This window comes from Coregonus clupeaformis, unplaced genomic scaffold (genome assembly GCF_020615455.1).
Source record: "Coregonus clupeaformis isolate EN_2021a unplaced genomic scaffold, ASM2061545v1 scaf0802, whole genome shotgun sequence".
Classification (NCBI taxonomy): Eukaryota; Metazoa; Chordata; class Actinopteri; order Salmoniformes; family Salmonidae; genus Coregonus; species Coregonus clupeaformis.
Window position 1 is genome coordinate 31,915 of NW_025534257.1, and position 22,743 is coordinate 54,657.

General features: G+C 42.7%; 1 pseudogene; it reads right to left on the reverse strand.

Annotated features, from left to right (window-relative positions):
- Positions 1-10,000: 10,000 nt before the first annotated feature.
- On the reverse strand, positions 10,001-20,141 carry LOC123485692 (annotated as a pseudogene).
- Positions 20,142-22,743: the final 2,602 nt, after the last annotated feature.

Sequence of the window (22,743 nt, forward strand, 5' to 3'; positions counted from 1 at the left end):
CTCTGGCAGCATCGCCTGTAAAACGCATATCGCCATCTGCTGACTGGAGTTGAGTTGGACAGGTAACGCGGTTTAGGGAAATATTGATTACGTTTGTCCATTTTGGTCTTTCGCCAATCGCATTTAATCTTTTAACATTAGATCTTCTTCAGAGCTGATCTGATTGATCAAAAGACCAATTAGTGAAAAAAAATATCAGAAATGGGCTGCCTGTGTAAACAGCCTTCTGCTCCTACATGGTGTAACAATACATCATGTAGATGTATATAATGAACAGACTAGGTCTATACTGCTCCTACATGGTGTAACAATACATCATGTAGATGTATATAATGAACAGACTAGGTCTATACTGCTCCTACATGGTCTAACAATACATCATGTAGATGTATATATAATGAACAGACTAGGTCTATACTGCTCCTACATGGTGTAACAATACATCATGTAGATGTATATATAATGAACAGACTAGGTCTATACTGCTCCTACATGGTGTAACAATACATCATGTAGATGTACAGTGAGGGAAAAAAGTATTTGATCCCCTGCTGATTTTGTATGTTTGCCCACTGACAAAGAAATGATCAGTCTATAATTTTAATAGTAGGTTTATTTGAACAGTGAGAGACAGAATAAGAACAAAAAAATCCAGAAAAACGCATGTCAAAAATGTTTTAAATTGATTTGCATTTTAATGAGGGAAATACAGTGGGGAGAACAAGTATTTGATACACTGCAGATTTAGCTGGTTTTCCTACTTACAAAGCATGTAGAGGTCTGTCATTTTTATCATAGGTACACTTCAACTGTGAGAGACGGAATCTAAAACAAAAATCCAGAAAATCACATTGTATGATTTTTAAGTAATTAATTTGCATTTTATTGCATGACATAAGTATTTGATACATCAGAAAAGCAGAACTTAATATTTGGTACAGAAACCTTTGTTTGCAATTACAGAGATCATACGTTTCCTGTAGGTCTTGACCAGGTTTGCACACACTGCAGCAGGGATTTTGGCCCACTCCTCCATACAGACCTTCTCCAGATCCTTCAGGTTTCGGGGCTGTCGCTGGGCAATACGGACTTTCAGCTCCCTCCAAAGAGACTGGCTAGGCCACTCCAGGACCTTGAGATGCTTCTTACGGAGCCACTCCTTAGTTGCCCTGGCTGTGTGTTTCGGGTCGTTGTCATGCTGGAAGACCCAGCCACGACCCATCTTCAATGCTCTTACTGAGGGAAGGAGGTTGTTGGCCAAGATCTCACGATACATGGCCCCATCCATCCTCCCCTCAATACGGTGCAGTCGTCCTGTCCCCATTGCAGAAAAGCATCCCCAAATAATGATGTTTCCACCTCCATGCTTCACGGTTGGGATGGTGATCTTGGGGTTGTACTCATCCTTCTTCTTCCTCCAAACATGGCGAGTGGAGTTTAGACCAAAAAGCTCTATTTTTGTCTCATCAGACCACATGACCTTCTCCCATTCCTCCTCTGGATCATCCAGATGGTCATTGGCAAACTTCAGACGGGCCTGGACATGCGCTGGCTTGAGCAGGGGGACCTTGCGTGCGCTGCAGGATTTTAATCCATGATGGCATAGTGTGTTACTAATGGTTTTCTTTGAGACTGTGGTCCCAGCTCTCTTCAGGTCATTGACCAGGTCCTGCCGTGTAGTTCTGGGCTGATCCCTCACCTTCCTCATGATCATTGATGCCCCACGAGGTGAGATCTTGCATGGAGCCCCAGACTGAGGGTGATTGACCGTCATCTTGAACTTCTTCCATTTTCTAATAATTGCGCCAACAGTTGTTGCCTTCTCACCAAGCTGCTTGCCTATTGTCCTGTAGCCCATCCCAGCCTTGTGCAGGTCTACAATTTTATCCCTGATGTCCTTACACAGCTCTCTGGTCCTGGCCATTGTGGAGAGGTTGGAGTCTGTTTGATTGAGTGTGTGGACAGGTGTCTTTTATACAGGTAACGAGTTCAAACAGGTGCAGTTAATACAGGTAATGAGTGGAGAACAGGAGGTCTTCTTAAAGAAAAACTAACAGGTCTGTGAGAGCCGGAATTCTTACTGGTTGGTAGGTGATCAAATACTTATGTCATGCAATAAAATGCAAATTAATTACTTAAAAATCATACAATATAATTTTCTGGATTTTTGTTTTAGATTCCGTCTCTCACAGTTGAAGTGTACCTATGATAAAAATTACAGACCTCTACATGCTTTGTAAGTAGGAAAACCTGCAAAATCGGCAGTGTATCAAATACTTGTTCTCCCCACTGTAAGTATTTGACCCCCTCTCAATCAGAAAGATTTCTGGCTCCCAGGTGTCTTTTATACAGTTAACGAGCTGAGATTAGGAGCACACTCTTAAAGGGAGTGCTCCTAAGCTCAGTTTGTTACCTGTATAAAAAAGACACCTGTCCACAGAAGCAATCAATCAATCAGATTCCAAACTCTCCACCATGGCCAAGGCCAAAGAGCTCTCCAAGGATGTCAGGGACAAGATTGTAGACCTACACAAGGCTGGAATGGGCTACAAGACTATCGCCAAGCAGCTTGGTGAGAAGGTGACAACAGTTGGTGCGATTATTCGCAAATGGAAGAAACACAAAATAACTGTCAATTTCCCTCGGCCTGGGGCTCCATGCAAGATCTCACCTCGTGGAGTTGCAATAATCATGATAACGGTGAGGAATCAGCCCAGAACTACACAGAAGGATCTTGTCAATGATCTCAAGGCAGCTGAGACCATAGTCACCAAGAAAACAATTGGTAACACACTACGCCATGAAGGACTGAAATCCTGCAGTGCCCGCAAGGTCCCCCTGCTCAAGAAAGCACATATACAGGCCCGTCTGAAGTTTGCCAATGAACATCTGAATGATTCAGAGGAGAACTGGGTGAAAGTGTTGTGGTCAGATGAGACGAAAATTGAGCTCTTTGGGATCAACTCAACTCGCCGTGTTTGGAGAAGGAGGAATGCTACCAATGACCCCAAGAACACCATCCCCACCGTCAAACATGGAGGTGGAAACATTATGCTTTGGGGGGTGTTTTTCTGCTAAGGGGACAGGACAACTTCACCGCATCAAAGGGACGATGGACGGGGCCATGTACTGTCAAATCTTGGGTGAGAACCTCCATCCCTCAGCCAGGGCATTGAAAATGGGTCGTGGATGGGTGTTCCAGCATGACAATGACCCAAAACACACGGCCAAGGCAACAAAGGGGTGGCTCAAGAAGAAGCACATTAAGGTCCTGGAGTGGCCTAGCCAGTCTCCAGATCTTAATCCCATAGAAAATCTGTGGAGGGAGCTGAATGTTCGAGTTGCCAAACGTCAGCCTCGAAACCTTAATGACTTGGAGAAGATCTGCAAAGAGGAGTCGGACAAAATCCCTCCTGAGATGTGTGCAAACCTGGTGGCCAACTACAAGAAACGTCTGACCTCTGTGATTGCCAACAAGGGTTTTGCCACCAAGTACTAAGTCATGTTTTGCAGAGGGGTCAAATACTTATTTCCCTCATTAAAATGCAAATCAATTTATAACATTTTTGACATGCGTTTTTCTGGATTTTTTTGTTGTTATTCTGTCTCTCACTGTTCAAATAAACCTACCATTAAAATTATAGACTGATCATGTCTTTGTCAGTGGGCAAACGTACAAAATCAGCAGGGGATCAAATACTTTTTTCCCTCACTGTATATAATGAACAGACTAGGTCTATACTGCTCCTACATGGTGTAACAATACATCATGTAGATGTACAGTGGGGAGAACAAGTATTTGATACACTGTCGATTTTGCAAGTTTTCCTACTTACAAAGCATGTAGAGGTCTGTAATTTTTATCATAGGTACACTTCAACTGTGAGAGACGGAATCTAAAACAAAAATCCAGAAAATCACATTGTATGATTTTTAAGTAATTAATTTGCATTTTATTCACATCGACGGGACCACAGTTGAGAAGGTGAAAAGCTTCAAGTTCCTCGTCGTACACATCACTGACAATCTGAAATGGTCCACCCACACAGACAGTGGTGAAGAAGGTGCAACAGCACTTCTTTAACCTCAGGAGGCTGAAGAAATTTGGCTTGGCCCTTAAGACCCTCACAAACTTTTACAGACGCACAATTGAGAGCATCCTGTCGGGGCTGTATCACCGCCTGGTACGGTAACTGCACCGCCCGCAATCGAAGGGCTCACCAGAGGGAGGTGCGGTCTGCCCAACGCATCACCGGGGGCACACTGCCTGCCCTCCAGGACACCTACAGCACCCGATGTCACAGGAAGGCCAAAAACATAATCAAGGACATCAACCACCCGAGCCTCGGCCTGTTCACCCCGTACCATCCTGAAGGGGAGGTCAGTACAGGTGCACCAAAGCTGGGACCATCAGACTGTTAAATAGCCATCACTAGCCGGCTACCACCCGGTTACTCAACCCTGCACCTTAGAGGCTGCTGCCCTATATACATAGACATGGATACATAGCCACTTTAATAATGGAACACTAGTCACTTTAATAATGTTTACATACTGCTTTACTCATCTCATATGTATATTCTGTATTCTATTCTACTGTATTTTAGTCAATGCCACTCCAACATTGCTCGTACTAATATTTATATATTTCTTAATTCCATTATTTTACTTTTAGATTTGTGTGTATTGTTAGATACTACTGCACTGTTGGAGCTAGGAACATAAGCGTTTCGCTACACCCGCAATAACATCTGCTAAATATGTGTCCGTGACCAATACAATTTGATTTGAACACACTTAACAAGATACAGGGTAGAGAAAGTTTTGCTGACGCTGAAAATGTATGTTAATATTTTTTTGTTGTTGGTTTTTATGGAAAGTTTTCTTAATGTTCTGAGAACATTACTTTCAATAGAACCATGAGAAAACCTGGTGGAAACTTTATGCTGAAGTATTGAAATTGCCACAGGACAACGTTTCTTCTTAACGTTCTATGAACTATTAGAGAACGTTCCCAACGTCAAACCAGTTGGAGAACGTTCCTAGAACATGAACAAAAATGTAGTTAAATATAATCATGTTTGAACTTTTAGGAAACGTTCTGTTAAAGTAATGAAATAACAAAGAACATTTTATTTAATCAAGTTCCTTAAATATGCTGAGAATGTTCCAAAGCCAAGCAACTATCCTGTTATAAACAATATGACTTCATGTGGCTTGAAGAAAAAATACACATTCTCAGAAACATAAGTCAGAACACAGCCTCTCTCCCTCATCTGATTTCAGGTCCTCTGACCGGGAAAATGTATTTCCACAATGAGAGCAGTGGTATGTCTTCTCCTCCTCCTCCTTCCCCTCCTGTGTATTTGTATGTTTATTTCTATGTATTCTCTCATGCGTTTTTAGGTACCTCAACTGAGCAAATCTCTTTTCACACAGGGAGCATTGGTAGGGCTTGTCTCCAGTGTGTATTCACTCATGTGATTTCAGGCTCCCTAACTGGTTAAAAGTCATTTCACAGTGGGCGCAGTGGTAAGGCTTCTCTCCAGAGTGTATTCTCTTGTGTATTTCCAAGTACCCTAAAGTAGTAAATCTCTTTCCACACTGAGAGCATTGGCAGGACTTCCTCCCTGATGTGTGTATTTATTCATGCCTATTCAGGTCCCTTAACCGTGTAAAACGCTTTCCGCACTGCACACATTGGTAGGGCTTTTCTCCTGTGTGTGTAGTCTCATGCTGTTTCAGGTTTCCTAACATTGTAAAACTCTTTCCACACTGGGAGCAGTGGTAGGGCTTCTCCCCTGTGCGAGTTCTCTTATGGTCTCTAAGGTGCCCTAACCACCAAAAACTCTTTCCACAGTGGCAGTAGTGGTGTTGTCTTGCTGGTTTGGGTGTCTTTGGGTCTGGTTCCTCTGAAGGACTCTTCCTGCTGTCAGAGTTAGAGTCTGGTTTCTCTCCTGCCAAAGACAGAGTATTTAGTTACATGCTGAACAGAGACCTGAATGAATCCTCCACATGATAAAACTGTCTCCCTATGAGGTTTAATCCAGACTAGATCCCCCAATAACCTGAGGCAAGATGTTTCTTTTTCTACTTGGTGGCCGCAATAATAATTATAATATATTTATAATATAATTATAATATATTTATAATATTAACGTAGAACCTCAAATCTAATCTTGCTTTCATAGAATGTCAGGTTTTTGGCTGACTGCTGTTCTAGTCTATGACCACTACTGCTGTTTTGGTACGTAGAAATGAAACTCCTAGTGTGAATAAAAACTATTATATTCATCACAGCTGAAGAGGATATAAGGTAACATATCAAGGAGCTGTGTCTCTGTTCCACTCCATCCACAGCTACTGATGGAGAAGACTCTGTCCAGGACTCTATATTTAATGTTTTCATTGGTAGAAATGGTGCTCCCAAATATAAAGTTAGCAGGCTGAGAGTGCAGATTGGCTAATGACAAACAAGCTGCATCAACCATAAACTAAAAGTACAGCTATCATGCTTGCAAACAAATTATTGTGTTCCAAAAATATATAAAATAGATTATATTTTATAAATAATGTTTTGTTGTTGCATTTAACTGCTGGAAATGCTGTTATCAAGGTAATTTCCCCAGTACATTACATCAGAGTTTTCGAGTTGGATGGGCATTCAAGTGGATTTTTCCCTGTTGTATGCTGAAATGTACACATTTCCGAGACGTTATGAACGCAGCGTTAAGCACTGGGGAGCAGCAGTACACCGTGTGCAGTAATTAAAATAAGAATCTTAGCTACAGTACCTTTATCATACAAATCATCAAGTTTTATTTGCATTGAAAGTATAATATACATTTGATTCATTAACGTTTTGTTGGGGACCCTCACTTTTATTTTTTTGGGGGGTTAGATCAGCTTTAATATTGCAGGTAGATTGTAGCTTCCATCAATGTAATTGTCTGCATAATTTCCAATCCCCCATATATTTTTTGTATATATACACACACACACATAAAAAAAAAGATGTATATATATTTTCCTTTATTATTTTCCCCTAACCCTACCACCCCTCCCCTAATTGGAGTAAACTAATGGACAACAACACTTAGGCTTCTACTTCCAGCTTATACATACTATATACATTTGTATTTGCCATATATTTTTAACTGTGCTGTTTCACAAAAGTTCTGAACCTATATACATTTTACGGACACAGTATATTTGACAGTAGTTTTTTGTTTGTTATTTTTAGTCCCACCCACTTGTTATTTTTAGTTCCACTCAACCCCTCCCATCTATCTCTTAACACCATCAACAACAAAAAATTCAACTGTGCTGTGATGTTTCACAAAAGTTGTGAACCTTTCTATTCTCATAGTTTCTACAGATTGTAAATGAAAGATTCACATTTTTGCTAAAAGTATTCTTATATTATTGATCGATTGACTACGACTTTTCAAATCAACCAGAAGTGCTATTTGCAGCGTAAATGTAGCAATTCTTCAGCCCCTCACTCTTTGAAGCTTTAACAATTCCTTCAGTACAAACAACATATTCAAGTGTAACATTTCAGTAGAACGCCTCTTAAAAACCACACGTGGGTTCAACAACTGCAGAGTTTGTGCCAGTCTTTAAGAGAATACTCACTGGTGTTGATCAGATCTCCTCTGCTCTCCTCCTCCTTCACTCCAAAAATGGCATCATCTTTCTCTCCATCTTCTTCTTTCACGGTAACATCCACCTCTTTCACTCTGAAAGCTTCTTCCTCTTCTTCTTTCACTGTTAACAGCTTCACTCCCCACTTCTTGTTTAACTGTAACAGCCTCCTCTTCCTTCTCCTCCTTCACGAAAGCTTCTTTCTCCGTCCAGCAGACCTCCTCTTCTTTAGCAGGAGGGGAGTAGTTTAGTGAATTCATGGTCGACGACATTAGTTAGCTAGTTAGCATTAGCGACTAGCCTAGTGCTAGGCTAATTTAACCACCCAGCTCGCCTGACTAACAACATAAATATTAAATGGAGTAACTAGTAAAGACGCAGACAGTGTGTTTAAAACACGGATGTTAATACAAACCATATGGTCTACATAGCTTCAATGTTTCGGTTTATGTTAGCAAGCAAGCTACCGAGGTGGTTGAATCAGCCGTTTTGTTGTTGAAGACCGCTAGATTATACGTCACGCAAGAAGCGCCACCTGAAAGACGCATATCGCCACCTGCTGACTGGAGTGGATAACACAGTGTAGGAAAACATTCACTACATTGTGGTTATTCTGGCAAACAATATCATAATAACAAGTCATTTCAAAATCACCAGATAGGTGTTCTATTACTTATTACAGGCAAACTCCAAGTGGGCTGTCATGTGCCTTTTATTGAGGAGTGGCTTCTGTCTGGCCACTCTACCATAAAGGCCTGATTGGTGGAGTGCTGCAGAGATGGTTGTTCTTCTGGAAGGTTCTCCCATCTCCACAGAGGAACTCTGTCAGAGTGACCATCGGGTTCTTGGTCACCTCCCTGACCAAGGCCCTTTTCCCCCGATTGCTCAGTTTCGCCGGGTGGCCAGCTCTAGGAAGAGTCTTGGTGGTTCCAAACTTCTTCCATTTAAGAATGATGGAGGCCACTGTGTTCTTGGGGACCTTCAATGCTGCATAATTTTTTTTGGTACCCTTCCAAATCATGTCCAATCAGTGCCTCGACACAATCCTGTCTCAGACGTCTACAGAGGACTCCTTCGGCCTCATGGCTTGGTTTTTGCTCTGACATGCACTGTCAACTGTGGGAGCTTATATAGACAGGTGTGTGCCTTTCCAAATCATGTCCAATCAATTGAATTTACCAATCAAGTTGTAGAAACAGGATGTATCTGAGCTCAATTTCAAGTCTCATAGCAAAGGGTCTGAATACTTATGTAAATAAGGTATGTCTGTTTTTTAATTTTTAATACATTTGCTAAACTTTCTAAAAACATGCTTTCGCTTTGTCATTATGGGGTATTGTGTGTATATTGACGAGGAATGTATTTGATTTGATCCATTTTAGAATAAAACCCTACCCCTAAACTAAACCGGGCTCATTTCCTGTACCCAACCCTACCCTAAACAGGGTTCATATCCTGTACCCAACCCTCTCCTAAACAGGATTCATATCCTGTACCCAACCCTACCCTAAACCGGGTTCATATCCTATAACCAATTCTACAATGTCCCCCACCCTTGTCCCTTGTCCCTTGCCCAACCCCAAACCTCATCTGGAAACTGAGAAGAGGAATGAAGCCCTGAGCTCGCCCTACAACTCCCAAAGTTCTTTGTCTCTCTCAGGAAAACGAATTATTAAAAATACATTTTGGAGTTATATATAAAAAAGAAACACAAAGACTGCATGGGGGCATTAAAGCCACATCCTCCAAGATACACATATTTAGCAGATGTTATTGCGGGTGTAGTGAAATGGAGTAGTATCTAACAATTCACAACAATACACACAAATCGAAAAGTAAAATAATATAATAAAAATATATATAAATATTAGGACGAGCAATGTCGGCGTGGCATTGACTAAAATACAGTAAAACAGAATATAGTATATACAGTGCATTCGAAAAGTTCTGACCCCTTGACTTTTTCCACATTTTGTTACTTTACAACCTTATTCTAAAATGGATCAAATAAATTCCTCATAGATCTACACACAATACCCCATAATGACAAAGCGAAAGCATGTTTTTAGAAAGTTTAGCAAATGTATAAAAAAACTACATACAAATGTATTTCTGAGTAGGCTTTCTCCAATTTCAAATCAAATTTTATTTGCCACATGCGCCGACTACAACAGGTGTAGACCTTACAGTGAAATGCTTACTTACAAGCCCTTAACCAACAATGCAGTTTTAAGAAAGAATACCTAAAAATATATATATAAAAAAAATTAAAGTAACAAATAATTAAAGAGCAGCAGTAAAATAACAATAGCGAGGCTATATACAGGGGGTGAATGTGTGGGTGCACTGTGTGTTAACTCATGAATTGTAAGTATGTGAGATATCGCTCTCCACACTGGGAGCATGGGTAAGGCTTCTCCCCTGTGTGTGTTACCTCATGGTCTTTCAGGTGCCTAAACTGGGTAAATATCTTTCTACACTGGGAGCATTCATAACATTTCTCTCATGTGTGGATTCTTTCATGTGATTTCAGTTGCTTTAACCAGGTAAATTTCACTCCACACTTGGAGCAGTGGAAAGGCTTTTCCCCTGTGTGTCTTTGCTCATGACCCTTCAGGAAGCCTGATGAGGTAAAATTCTTTCCACACTGGGAGCAGTGATGGTGCTTTTCTCCTTTGTGTGTGCTCTCATGTGATTTCAGGTTACCTAACCGGTTAAAACTCTTTCCACACTGGGAACATTGGAAAGGCTTTTCACCTGTGTGTATTCTCTCATGTATTTTCAGGCTCCCTAACTGGGTAAAACTCTTTCCACACAGGGAACATTGGTAGGGCTTCTCTCCGGTGTGTGTTCTCTCATGCTCTTTCAGTTGCCTTAACCAGCTGAAACTCTTTTCACAATGTAAGCAGTGGTAAGGCTTTTCCCCTGTGTGTACTCTTTCATGTTCCTTCAGGTTACTTAACCGCTTAAAAGTATTACCACATTGAGGGCATTTGTGAGGCTTATCTCCTGTGTGTATTCTCTCATGTGATATCAGGCAACTTAACTGTGAACATCTCTTTCCACACTGGGAGCATTGGTAAGGCTTCTCTCCTGTGTGTATTCTATTATGTATTTTCAGGCTCCCTAACTGGGTAAAACTCTTTCCACACTGGGAACATTGGTAGGGCTTCTCTCCAGTGTGTATTCTTTCGTGCACCTTCAGTGTCCGTAATTGGGTAAACCTCTTTCCACAATGGGAACAGTTGTGTCGTCTTGCTGGTTCAGACGTCTCTGGCTCTGGTTCCTCTGAGTCTGGTCTCTCTCCTGCCAAAGACAGAGTGTTTAATTTAACAGAGAGATCAGGGTCATATTCATTAGAAACTAAACGAAAGCATTGCAAAACATTTTGCTACAGTGTTCAATAATGAATATGACACTGAATGAAACCTGCACATGATAAAACTGTCTTCCTGTGAGGTTTAATCCGAATCAGATCCCTCAATAACCTGAGGCCAAGTTTATCACTAGGACAAAGACAAGCTGTACAACAGCTGGAAACCAAGTCTAGTCTAGAACAGCCTGAAAAGTAGGTCTAATATAATAGGATACATTTTCATGTTAAGTTTTGTTGGTGACAGTCAAAAACCAGTCAGTGCACTGCATACAGTAAGTATCGGGTCAGCTGTGGACTGATTTCTGAGAAGGTCTACAACTTCATCATCAGAAAGCTGTCAAACTACTGTAAATAAAGCACAAGCTGCCACACGCTGTTTATAAGTGAACAAATTGACTTGCTAGCTAGCTAAATTCACATGTTGTTTGTCAATGTAGCTAGAAAGTAGGTAGACACATTGAGCAGCCAAGCAACAATCAGCTTATCAAGTCACTGGCTTCGGTGCCATTTATGTTTTCTTTACAACTTTCTTACTAGATCTATTAACAGAGTGAGAGTCTGTCTGGCAGTGTTTCATTGCGAAAAATGTTTTAAAACAGGCAGCGGGACACAAAATGATCACGAATGGGTTTCGAATTTTGGAATATTGACAAGTGGCAGTTGGGATAAAAGTAGGCTCTGTCTCAATTCCCATTTAGCCCAAAACAGCCGCAGACTCGAGGCAATAAATAAAATTGGCGCCAGCCAAATTGAACGTTAAAAGAAAATAAAAACACATTGCAAAATAATGATTTTTATTCATTAATGGAAATACAAGTCAACGTTAATACATTCGACCTGCCATGCTTATCGGTCTATAGGTTCATTTGCATCATTTAGTGGAATGAAATTGCAGCGTGTATATTTTTGTTGGTCATAATGCATCTTATTTATCACATGCGCACAGCATCCAGAGCCTATGAGTGGAATATCACGTGTCAGACAGCGCCAGCGCTGCTGCTGAGAGCCTGCTTCAGCTCTTTAAACAGCCTGTTGCTGCTGGAGTGGACCGTCTGCTTTTATAAGCCCAGTCACTGCGCAACAATTCGAAATGCAATCACGTGTTCAAAACAATTAAAAAAGAGCCACAATTTGTATTTCTCAACTGGTAATTGAAGCCCAGGCTATCAGCGCGTCACCCACTTGCAATGTGAGCAGTATGCATTTTGAAAACATATAGGCTCCTTAATTGTTTGAAACCTGAACGTTTTACTTCATATTATGAGGCATGTCTTACCTTCAAAGTAGCTTAGCCAAAATCCGACCATAGAAACGTGGAGTCAATTAGACCCGTTTTATTGGTTTTCTCATTGGTCTCATGCTCTACTTTCTTTCGTTGTTCAGAAGCCGAAAGCACAATCCTAGTCATATTAGCAACCCATATCCTCCTGAGACCCCGCCCATTGATTTATGTCCACTGTTGTGGACATTTGAGTTTCATCCCTCTTCTTGGAATATTTTGTGCAAGTCTCTTAATTCCTGATGTACTGTACAGAGGACATCCTGGGCTTTTCAGTGATATGTCATTTGATTGACTGGGAGGCCGGGAACCGCCTCTATCTTTCCTTTCAAAATGGACGGCATAGGAACAAGCACATTTTATGGAAAGATGAGAGGTAAGTCAAATATTGTTTGTCTATGGTTTTGTTACTATGATAATCATATATTTTCTTGTTCATGAAGGTGTTAGGAATCATATATTTAGTTCTGATAGCAACTAAATTATGTATCTTTTGAAAGATTTGCCATTTTATGAATGTCAATTATAGTGGACATCAGGACTATCTTCATGTAAATAATGACTCCACATTGTCGTAGGAAACAGAACTGAAGCAGAAAGAACTCTTTACCGAATAGTCGAGGGAGATTCAGATTTGGAGTTGTCAGATGATGAGAGAGATGAGGATAAGTTTCAACCAGTGATACAAAACGGTGATGAAGAAGAGGAAGACAATGCAGAAGGCTCAGTTGAAGGGACAGATGCAGACACAGACACAGATACAGACAGGGATGAACAGGAAACTCGTCGCCCTCTGTGGGCCAGGAGTAACATGTATGTTTGATGCAGTTCCACAATTTTAAATTCAGCTGCATTGAGTATTTAAACTGTTATTACTTATCATTTATTATTCTTTTTTCCTTCATATCAGATTTGCACCTGTGTTACCTGGGCTTCCTGTGTGTCAAGATGACCCTACAACACGTGCAGACTGGAGTCCAATTGAATACTTTTCACAGTACATTGACAACAAGGTCTTTGAAGATTTGGCAACATACACAAATCAAAGAGAGCTGCAAATCAAAGGAGTGTGCATGAACACCACGCCACAAGAAATAAAAATCTTCTTGGGCATTTCAGTCCACATGGCCTGCCTTGGCTATCCCAGAATTAAAATGTTTTGGGCCAACAAAACTAAAGTGCCAGTCATAAGTAGCAAAATGACTAGGGATAGATTCTTCAGGATAAGAAATTCCCTCAAGATTGTCAATGACCTGGCTGTAACAGAGGAAACAAAGAAGGCAGATATTCTTTGGAAAGTCAGGCCAATACTCGATCGTGTGCGCCAAGGCTGTCTCAGCCTTGCAAAGCCAGAAAGGGTCTGCATTGATGAGCAAATCATCCCATTCACAGGCCGTTGTCCAGTCAGGCAATATGTTCCCAGCAAGCCAAACCCTACTTGCCTAAAGGTCTTTGTCCTTGCATCCCCAAATGGTCTGATGCTTGATTTTGAAGTCTACCAAGGGAAGAATACCTTTACAGTCCAAAGGTTAGGAGTTGGAGCTGCAGCAGTTCTACGCATGGTTGAATCTGTTCCAACAGGAAGCCACATATTCTTTGACAGGTACTTCACAACCATAGATCTATTGGATGCATTGCTGGCAAAGGGCCTTCCTGCAACTGGAACTATAATGAAGAACTGTGTCCCAAAGCTGTGCCAGCTGCCAGTAGACAAACAGTTGAAAAAAGAGGGGAGAGGAACATCAGTGTCAGTGGCCAGAAAGAGTCCTGAGCTGGCCATCACAAAATGGTTCGACAACAAACCAGTGCTCATGGCATCCACTGTACATGGGAAAGACCCAGAAGACATCTGTACCAGATGGTCCCAGAAAGAAAAGCACCTGGTCCAGGTTAAAAGACCAGCAGTAATTAAGCAGTATAATGATAACATGGGTGGCGTAGATCTTTGTGATCGCATGCTTAGCTTCTATCGTATGTCAAGCAGGACCAAGAAGTGGACATCGCGCGTGATCAGTCACGTCTTTGATGTTGCCATCACCAACTCCTGGATACAATACCAGTCTGACAGCAAAGCTCTGCACAGACCATCCAAGAACACACATCAGTACCTGGACTTCAAACTACTCCTAGCTGAGGAGCTGTTGGTGAGTCCGGAACTGGAAAACAGCTGTGAAGAGAGTGAGGATGAGTATGAGCCACCATCTAAAATGAGGATCCCACAACCAGAGCCATCTGTGCGCAGACTAGGAGCCATGCACATGCCTGAAATGATGGATACCAAGCATGCAGAAAGATGCAGAAATAAGGGCTGCAAGAGCAAGACGTACATGAGATGTACCAAATGCAAGATGTTCCTCTGCATTACCAAAAAGAGAAATTGCTTCCAGGACTTTCACCACTAACAAAGAAAATACTAAGAACAAAATGAAGAGTGAAGGAAAAAGCTAGATTGGATTCAGTTTGACAGAAGGAAAAAATCCAAAATAAATCTGTTACACATTAGTTATATGTTCATTGTTCAAATAACACTGAAAGGATTCAAGGGGACCAATCAAAGGATATGGACATAACAAAGTGTTAAGCTTTAATAGTAAAGCTATCCTTGCGAAATGTAAGGAAAAGGATTCAAGAATGATTAATGTGTATTGTATAATCAAAATGTCTGTATTCTTGGATAATAATCAATCTACAGCCCAAAATGTATGTATTCTTAGTTCATAAAAACTCTGTAATCTGTAAGAACTCTGTAAAAATTTGTATCTACCAAATGTGTCTCTTTTCGTACTCAAATGATCCTGTTGTCCACTACAGTGGACATGCTGTAAAATTAAAAATTAAAATGTGGAAATTGTAGGATGCTTTTTTTAACCCTAAACAGTCATTGAATCACAAAAAATATGATTAGGAAAAACAATATTTTCCTTGGTTCTCAGGATATACATCTTTAGATGTCCCTCTCTTTCTAAGTTCCTAACGAAGATTTTATATCTGTCACATATGGAACCGCTCTCATCAGGTGAGCTGTTTAGAATGCTGTTTTCCCGCGAATTGCATTTTGGCAAATGTTTGAAAATGACGTTTTATTGGCTGCTTCATGACAGGAGTTGCATGTTCTGTTAATATTAATTACCATAATCATAATCGGATTTATGTCATTCTGAACACCGTGGTTACGCCACCCAATGCATTTGGGTCCGCTACATTTCTCAAAAGACCAGTAAATTTAAATCTTCCCGGTCACGTGGTCCGGCGCCACATCTTCCTAATGGATACCGGCGCCACGTTCATCATTATCCTTAAGGTCTACATGTTGCAGTTCAGGCTTTATTTGAAAAGTTTAAGTAGGAAATTGCATGAATTTTGGCCATTACAGAGTAGGAGGCCAAGTCTCAAAAAAGGCTTTTCAGTCAATCATATTACATGGATTTAGAAAGAGCTCACAGTTTGTTTCTCCACTCACAGCTGTCAGTTGGATAGCCATTTCTAAGGAAAGGCTTGAATGAAGACAAAAACTATACGTTTTTAAAAGATCGTGATTTCCATTATTACTTTAGAGAGGAAACACAACCGTTATGGATGTTACACCCTTCATTATGGATGTTAGACATTCAGATCTTAAATGTTTATTGATTAAAATATATTATAACCATTTTTTTTTTTTTACATTTGGAATGTTTTTAAGTAGTAGTGTCTTAGGTTTGCATAATTACAGGCTATATGGCCTAAACATCATATACAAAAACAAATTTCTAACTTATGGGCGTTTTATTATATGAGTCACTGGTCAGTTTATTAGGTACACCACCCCATTCACAATAATGGATCGCTCCTACAGACAGTGAGTCACGTGGACGTGGCTTGCTATATAAAGCAGGCAGACAGGCATCGAGGCATTCAGTTACTATTCCATTGAACATTAGAATGGGCAAAACGAGTGGCCTAAGCCACATTGAGCGTGGTGTGTTCGTTGGTGCCAGGCGCGTCGTTCCAGTGTCTCAGAAACAACCGCCCTCCTGGGCTTTTCACGCACGACAGTGTCTAGGGTTTACCGAGAACGGTGCGACAAACAGAAAAACATCCAGTCAGCGGCAGTCCTCTTTGTAGGCGAAAACAGCTCGCTGATGAGAGAAGTTTAGGGAGAGAATGGCAAGAATCGTGCAAGATAACAGGCAGGTCACAAAGAGACAAATAACTGTACAACAGAAGATTCAGGTGTTCAGAACGGAACCTCAGAATGCCCAACTCATTGGTCCTTGTCACAGATTGGCTATTACAGCAGACAACCCACACTAGGTTAAGCTTAAAACAAGAAGAAGCCGGCTCCAGTGGGCACTTGACCAACACTGGACAATTGAGGAGTGGGAAAACATCGCCTGGTCCGACGAATCCCAGTTCCTGTTGCGTCATGATGATGGCAGAGTCAGGATTTGGCGTAAGCAGCATGAGTCCATGGACCCATCCTGCCTGGTGTCAACGGTACAGGCTGGTGGCGGTGGTGTGGGGAATTTTTTCCTAGGACACGTTAGGCCCCTTGATACCAACTTAGCAACGATTGAACTGAGGCACAGAGTCTCTGAAAATTGTTGCTGACCAAACCCAATAGAGTATCTTTGGCATGAGATGGAAACGGGCTGTTTGCAGTATGCATGTCCCGCCGTCCAATCTGCAGCAACTGCGTGATGCCATCGCGTCAGCATTGACCAACATCCCTGTGGAACGTTTCCAAACACCTTGTAGAATCCATGCTCTGAAGAATTCAGGCTGTTCTGGAGGAAAAGGAGGGTCCGACCTGGTACTAGATGGGTGTACCTAATATGTGTGTATATGTGTATATTTTAATTGTTTTAATTGTTTTCACTAAATAAGCATTGTCGTACAATTAAAGGTAAAATAGTCTGCATTTCAAACAGTCAGCAATAATCTAATAAATTCAGGACTTGTGAAATTATACCAAGGCTAAATAGAAGCCTTCCTTCCTGTTTCTGCTCCCTTACTCTCCTCTCTACCTAACTTCCCCTCGACAGTCCCTTCAGTTTCCCTTCAGTTTCCCTTCAGTCCCGTTAGTTTGGCTGCTCAGCCTACCTTAGTTATCCCTCACCCACAATAGCCCTGCCATTCCCAACCAATCAGAGCGCTTGGAAATGCCCATCTGGACACCGAAACCCGCCCACTCAGGTCAGATCGTTATCGTCGTCCGAAGGGAGAAGCCGCATGTTTCTGAGGACTTTTTTTTTAATTGTCGCCAGTAACACGAATTGTCTGAATGTTGTGCGTGCATCGAAATAACCACAACAATAAGATTCCAAGTCATTCGGATTACTAAAATCATATAAACATCTTCAAAGGAAACAGCTGTGTCTGTGTGTGGTAGTAACTATCAAGAGAACAGTGATGAGCCTCAACATCATGTTCTAACCAGACAGCCCTATAGAAGGACAGAACCAGACCAATCAGTTATAAGTATATAGTGGGTGAGGGCATTCACAGCCGACCGCTCTGACGGGTGAGGGCATTCACAGCCGACCGCTCTGACGGGTGAGGGCATTCACAGCCGACCGCTCTGACGGGTGAGAGCATTCACAGCCGACCGCTCAGACGGGTGAGAGCATTCACAGCCGACCGCTCAGACGGGTGAGGTGCATACCAGCCAACCGCTTTTACGTGGTCCTTCTAGACGGATTTAGTGACCAACTGTTTTTTTTAAACATGGTCCCTCGTTTCTCCAGAGTTAGCGACCATATAGTTTTTCCATGGTCCTTCGTATCGCTGGATTCTGATCTGCTGTAGTTGAGGTGTTGAAGTACCCAGAAGAGGAGTTGTTTCCGTGCCCCAGAGGATGCAGACGAGATCCTGCATCCCAAAGACTTATGGGGGCTGCTGTCACCACACACCTCAGCCCACACTGACACACGAAGACTGTCATCCACCTGAGGAAGATGAGTTACGAGGCCCTACACACCTCTCTCATCTAAGAGACTACCAGCCACGCTGCAGGCCTCCTCAGTGATCAGGGAGTGACCCCACCCTCACCGGTTGGGAGCTGATGAGGGAACACGGGTACCTGCGTCACGAGCAGCAAGAGATCAGGAGGCCCTCCTGGCCTGAGTAACCGCCGCGGGAGCACCGGTACCTCCGCTACTCTACTGACCACCACCACTCTAGGCCTCCCGGGCTAGGGCCATCGTCACCGCCACGGGAGCACCATCACTGCTGGTAGTCTCCGAGTCGGCCCGGCTACTCCCCTAAAAGACACTACTCCAGGCCCTCCTGGCCTGAGTGTTCGCCACCTCCACAGGACCATTGGGACCCCCACTACATCCCAAGGTGGCCCAGCTATTCAATAGATCTTGGTCGCTCCAGCCCCTCCCCCTCCCCCTCCAGGCGCTCTACCGACCGACGTCCCTCTAGGCCCCCCCCCCCGGCCAGAGGCACGGGTGCATCGGGTCCGCTTCTGCTAGCACCGTGATAGTTATGGCCCCGAGGGTCCTGCTACCTCCAGACCTCGCCTTAGGGGACCAGCCAGACATTACCCCTGATGTCTCCCCTGACCTAGTTGTCCAGTTCCCCTCCTTCCCGGTAAGGTCAGAGTTCCCCTCCTTCCCGGTAAGGTCAGAGTTCCCCTCCTTCCCGGTAAGGTCAGAGTTCCCCTCCTTCCCGGTAAGGTCAGAGTTCCCCTCCTTCCCGGTAAGGTCAGAGTTCCCCTCCCATCCCGGTAAGGTCAGAGTTCCCTTCCTTCCTGGTAGGGTCAGAGTTCCCCTCCTTCCCGGTAAGGTCAGAGTTCCCCTCCTTCCCGGTAAGGTCAGAGTTCCCATCCTTCCTGGTAGGGTCAGGTTTCAAGTTCCCTGCCTTCCCAGTAGGCCAAGTATGTCCTGACCCTCAAGTAGGTCTAGTGTATCCTGCCCTGCATGGACCGCAGACCCCCTCCTTACTGGGTGCACAGCGTCCTATCCCGCCAGGTTTAGAGCCCCCTGCCATGCTAGGCCACAAGTTACCTGTGCTAGGTTCTCAGTCCTTAGCCCTCAGTCCCTAACACTAGGTCTGTTGCCTCCAGCTGCACTAGGTCTGTGTCTCCAGCTGCACTAGGTCTGTTGTCTCCAGCTGCACTAGGTCTGTTGTCTCCAGCTGCACTGTAGGTTATCTGCCCCACTAGGTCTGCAGCATCTGCCCTCAGTCCACTGCTCCACCAGGCTATAGGTCCGCAGCCCCTAGCCTCAGTCGGCAAACAGTCAGCTCCATCAGTGCTACACACCAAACCACCTGCCCTAGTTCTAAGACTTTTTAGCTAATATGTTCAGTCTCCACAAAAAGCTTGTCCATTTCATGTAACATCCATAAAGCTTCTATTTGCTTTATTTCTCCAACATGCCAATATTTAGAAGTCCGATTTCGTGGGTATAAACTCTGCCCAAGGGTTACTACAGACAAACTACAGACACATCAAACGTTTAATTTATATATTGTCTTTCCATTCTGTGAGACATTGAAGTTGTGATTTTGCGTGCAAATGTAATATCCCTAACGCTGGAATCTCCCATAACTAAAGTAGAATGATAGATATTCAGCGACATCGGTTCAACAACTGCATAGTTTGTGCCCCTGTTTTAAAGACAGTACTCACTGGTGTTAATCAGATCTCCGTTCATCTCTTCTTCCTCCTCCATTGTGACAGTAATCTCCCCCTCCTCCTCCTCCTTCACTCCAAAAACGTCTCCCTCTTCTTTCACCGTGACAGTCGTCGCCTCCTCTTTCACTGTAAAAACTGCACCCTCTTGTTTATCTTCCTCCTTCTCTTTCACTGAAACGTCTTCTTCTTTCACTGTAACAGCTTCACCCTCTTCCTCTTCTTTCACTGTAACAGCTTCACCCTCTTCCTCTTCTTTCACTGTAACAGCTTCACCCTCTTCCTCTTCTTTCACTGTAACAGCTTCACCCTCTTCCTCTTCTTTCACTGTAACAGCTTCACCCTCTTCCTCTTCTTTCACTGTAACAGCTTCACCCTCTTCCTCTTCTTTCACTGTAACAGCTTCACCCTCTTCCTCTTCTTTCACTGTAACAGCTTCACCCTCTACTTCTTTTTTAACTGTGACAGCCTCCTCTTCCTTCACTTCTTTCACAAGTCCCTCTTTCTCCGTCCAGCAGACCTCCTCTTTAGCAGAGGGGGAGTAGCTTTGTGAACGCATGGTTGGGGATGTTAGCTAGCTAGTTAGCATTAGCCTACTGCTACTTTAACCAGACAGCTCGCTGACTAACAACAACGTAAATATGCTATTAAAACGGGTAACTAGAGATGCGACAGAAATGTGTTTAAAACACGGTGGCTAATAATCACCGAAAGCGTATAAAGAGCTCAAATGTTTCAGCTATGTTGACTAGCAAAGCTACCGAGGTGGTTGTTGAAGAAACTTCCCGTCCACTAGATTATACGTCACACTGGCAGAATTGTCAGACAGACGCACATCGCCATCTGCTGACCACAGTGGGTAACGTAGTTTAGGAAAATACTATGTATTTTATTTTCAGAAAAAAAAAGTTTATTTTTCATTTATTTCATTAAAGAATAATATTATATAGAAACGTACAAAGAGAAGCATGTGTTAATCGATGCAGATTTTATTGAGTGAGAATGTAAAAAATAATTCAGGAAATCAGTGAAACAAACAGATAACATCACAATAAGCAGAGATCTCTATACTTTCTCCTACATGCTGTAACAATAAATAATAATAATAATAATAATAATAATAATAATAATAATAATAATAATAATAATATGCCATTTAGCAGACGCTTTTATCCAAAGTGACTTACAGTCATGAGTGCATACATTTTTACGTATGGGTGGTCCCGGGGATCGAACCCACTACCCTGGCGTTACAAGCGCCATGCTCTACCAATTGAGCTACAGAGGACCATAATGTAATGTTCATTCGAAAAGTATTCAGACCCCTTGACTTTTTCCACATTTTGTTATGTTACAGCCTTATTCTAAAATTGTTAAATAGTTTTTTCCCCTCATCAATTTACACACAATACCCCATAATGACAAAGCAAAAAACTGGTTTTTAGAAATGTTAACAAATTGATTAACAAAATGAAATGAAATGAAATATAACATTTACATACTGCACAGCTATTTTCAGGTCTTTCCAGAGATGCTCGATTGGGTTCAAGTCCGAGCTCTGGCTGGGCGACTAAAGGACATTCAGAGACTTGTCCCGAAGCCACTCCTGCATTGTCTTGGCTGTGTGCTTAGGGTCGTTGTCCTGTTGGAAGGTGAACCTTCGCACCAGTCTTAGGTCCTGAGCGCTCTGGAGCAGGTTTTCATCAAGGATCTCTCTGTACTTTGCTCCGTTCATCTTTGGCTCGATCCTGACTAGTCTCCCAGTCCCTGCCGCTGAAAAACACCCCGACAGCATGATGCTGTCACCACCATGCTTCACTGTAGGGATGGTGCCAGGTTTCCTCCAGACGTGCCGCTTGGCATTCAGGCCAAAGAGTTTAATTTTGGTTTCATCAGACCAGAGAATCTTGTTTCTCATTGTCTGAGAGTCTTTAGGTGCCTTTTGGCAAACTCCAAGCCGGCTGTCATGTGCCTTTTACTGAGGAGTGGCTTCCGTCTGGACATTCTACCATAAATGCCTTATTGGTGGAGTGATGCAGAGATGGTTGTCCTTCTGGAAGGTTTTCCCATCTCCACAGAGGAACTCTAGAGCTCTGTCAGAGTGACAATCGGGTTCTTGGTCACCTCCCTGACCAAGGCTCTTCTCCCCCGATTCCTCAGTTTGGCTGGGTGGCCAGCTCTAGGAAAAGTCTTGGTGGTTTCAAACTTCTTCCATTTAAGAATGATGGAGGCCACTGTGTTCTTGGGGACCTTCAATGCTGCAGAAATATTTTGGTACTCTTCCCCAGATCTGTGCCTCGACACAATCCTGTCTCGAAGCTCTACGGACAATTCCTTCGACCTCATGGCTTGGTTCTTGCTCTGACATGCACTGTCAACTGTGGGACCTTATATAGACAGGTGTGTGCCTTTCCAAATCATGTCCAATCAATTGAATGTACCACAGGTGGACTCCAATCAAGTTGTAAAAACAGCTCAAGGATGATCAATGGAAACAGGATGCACCTCAGCTCAAATTCAAGTCTCATAGCAAAGGGTCTGAATACTTATGTAAATAAGGTATTTCTGTTTTTTTTGTGCAGTTTTTTTTTTTTTTACTGTTTTCGCTTTGTCATTATGTGGTATTTTGTGTAGATTACTGATGAATTTTATTTATTTTAGAATAAGGCTGTAACGTTAGAAAATGTGGAAAAAGTAAAGGGGTCTGAATACTTTCCGAAGGCGCTGTACGTGGATGATCAGGGCTTTACTCAGGAACGTTTCTTGGGCTACTTTGATGTGTCAAGTGGGCAAGATGCGCAGTCTGTGATTGGCTTTGTG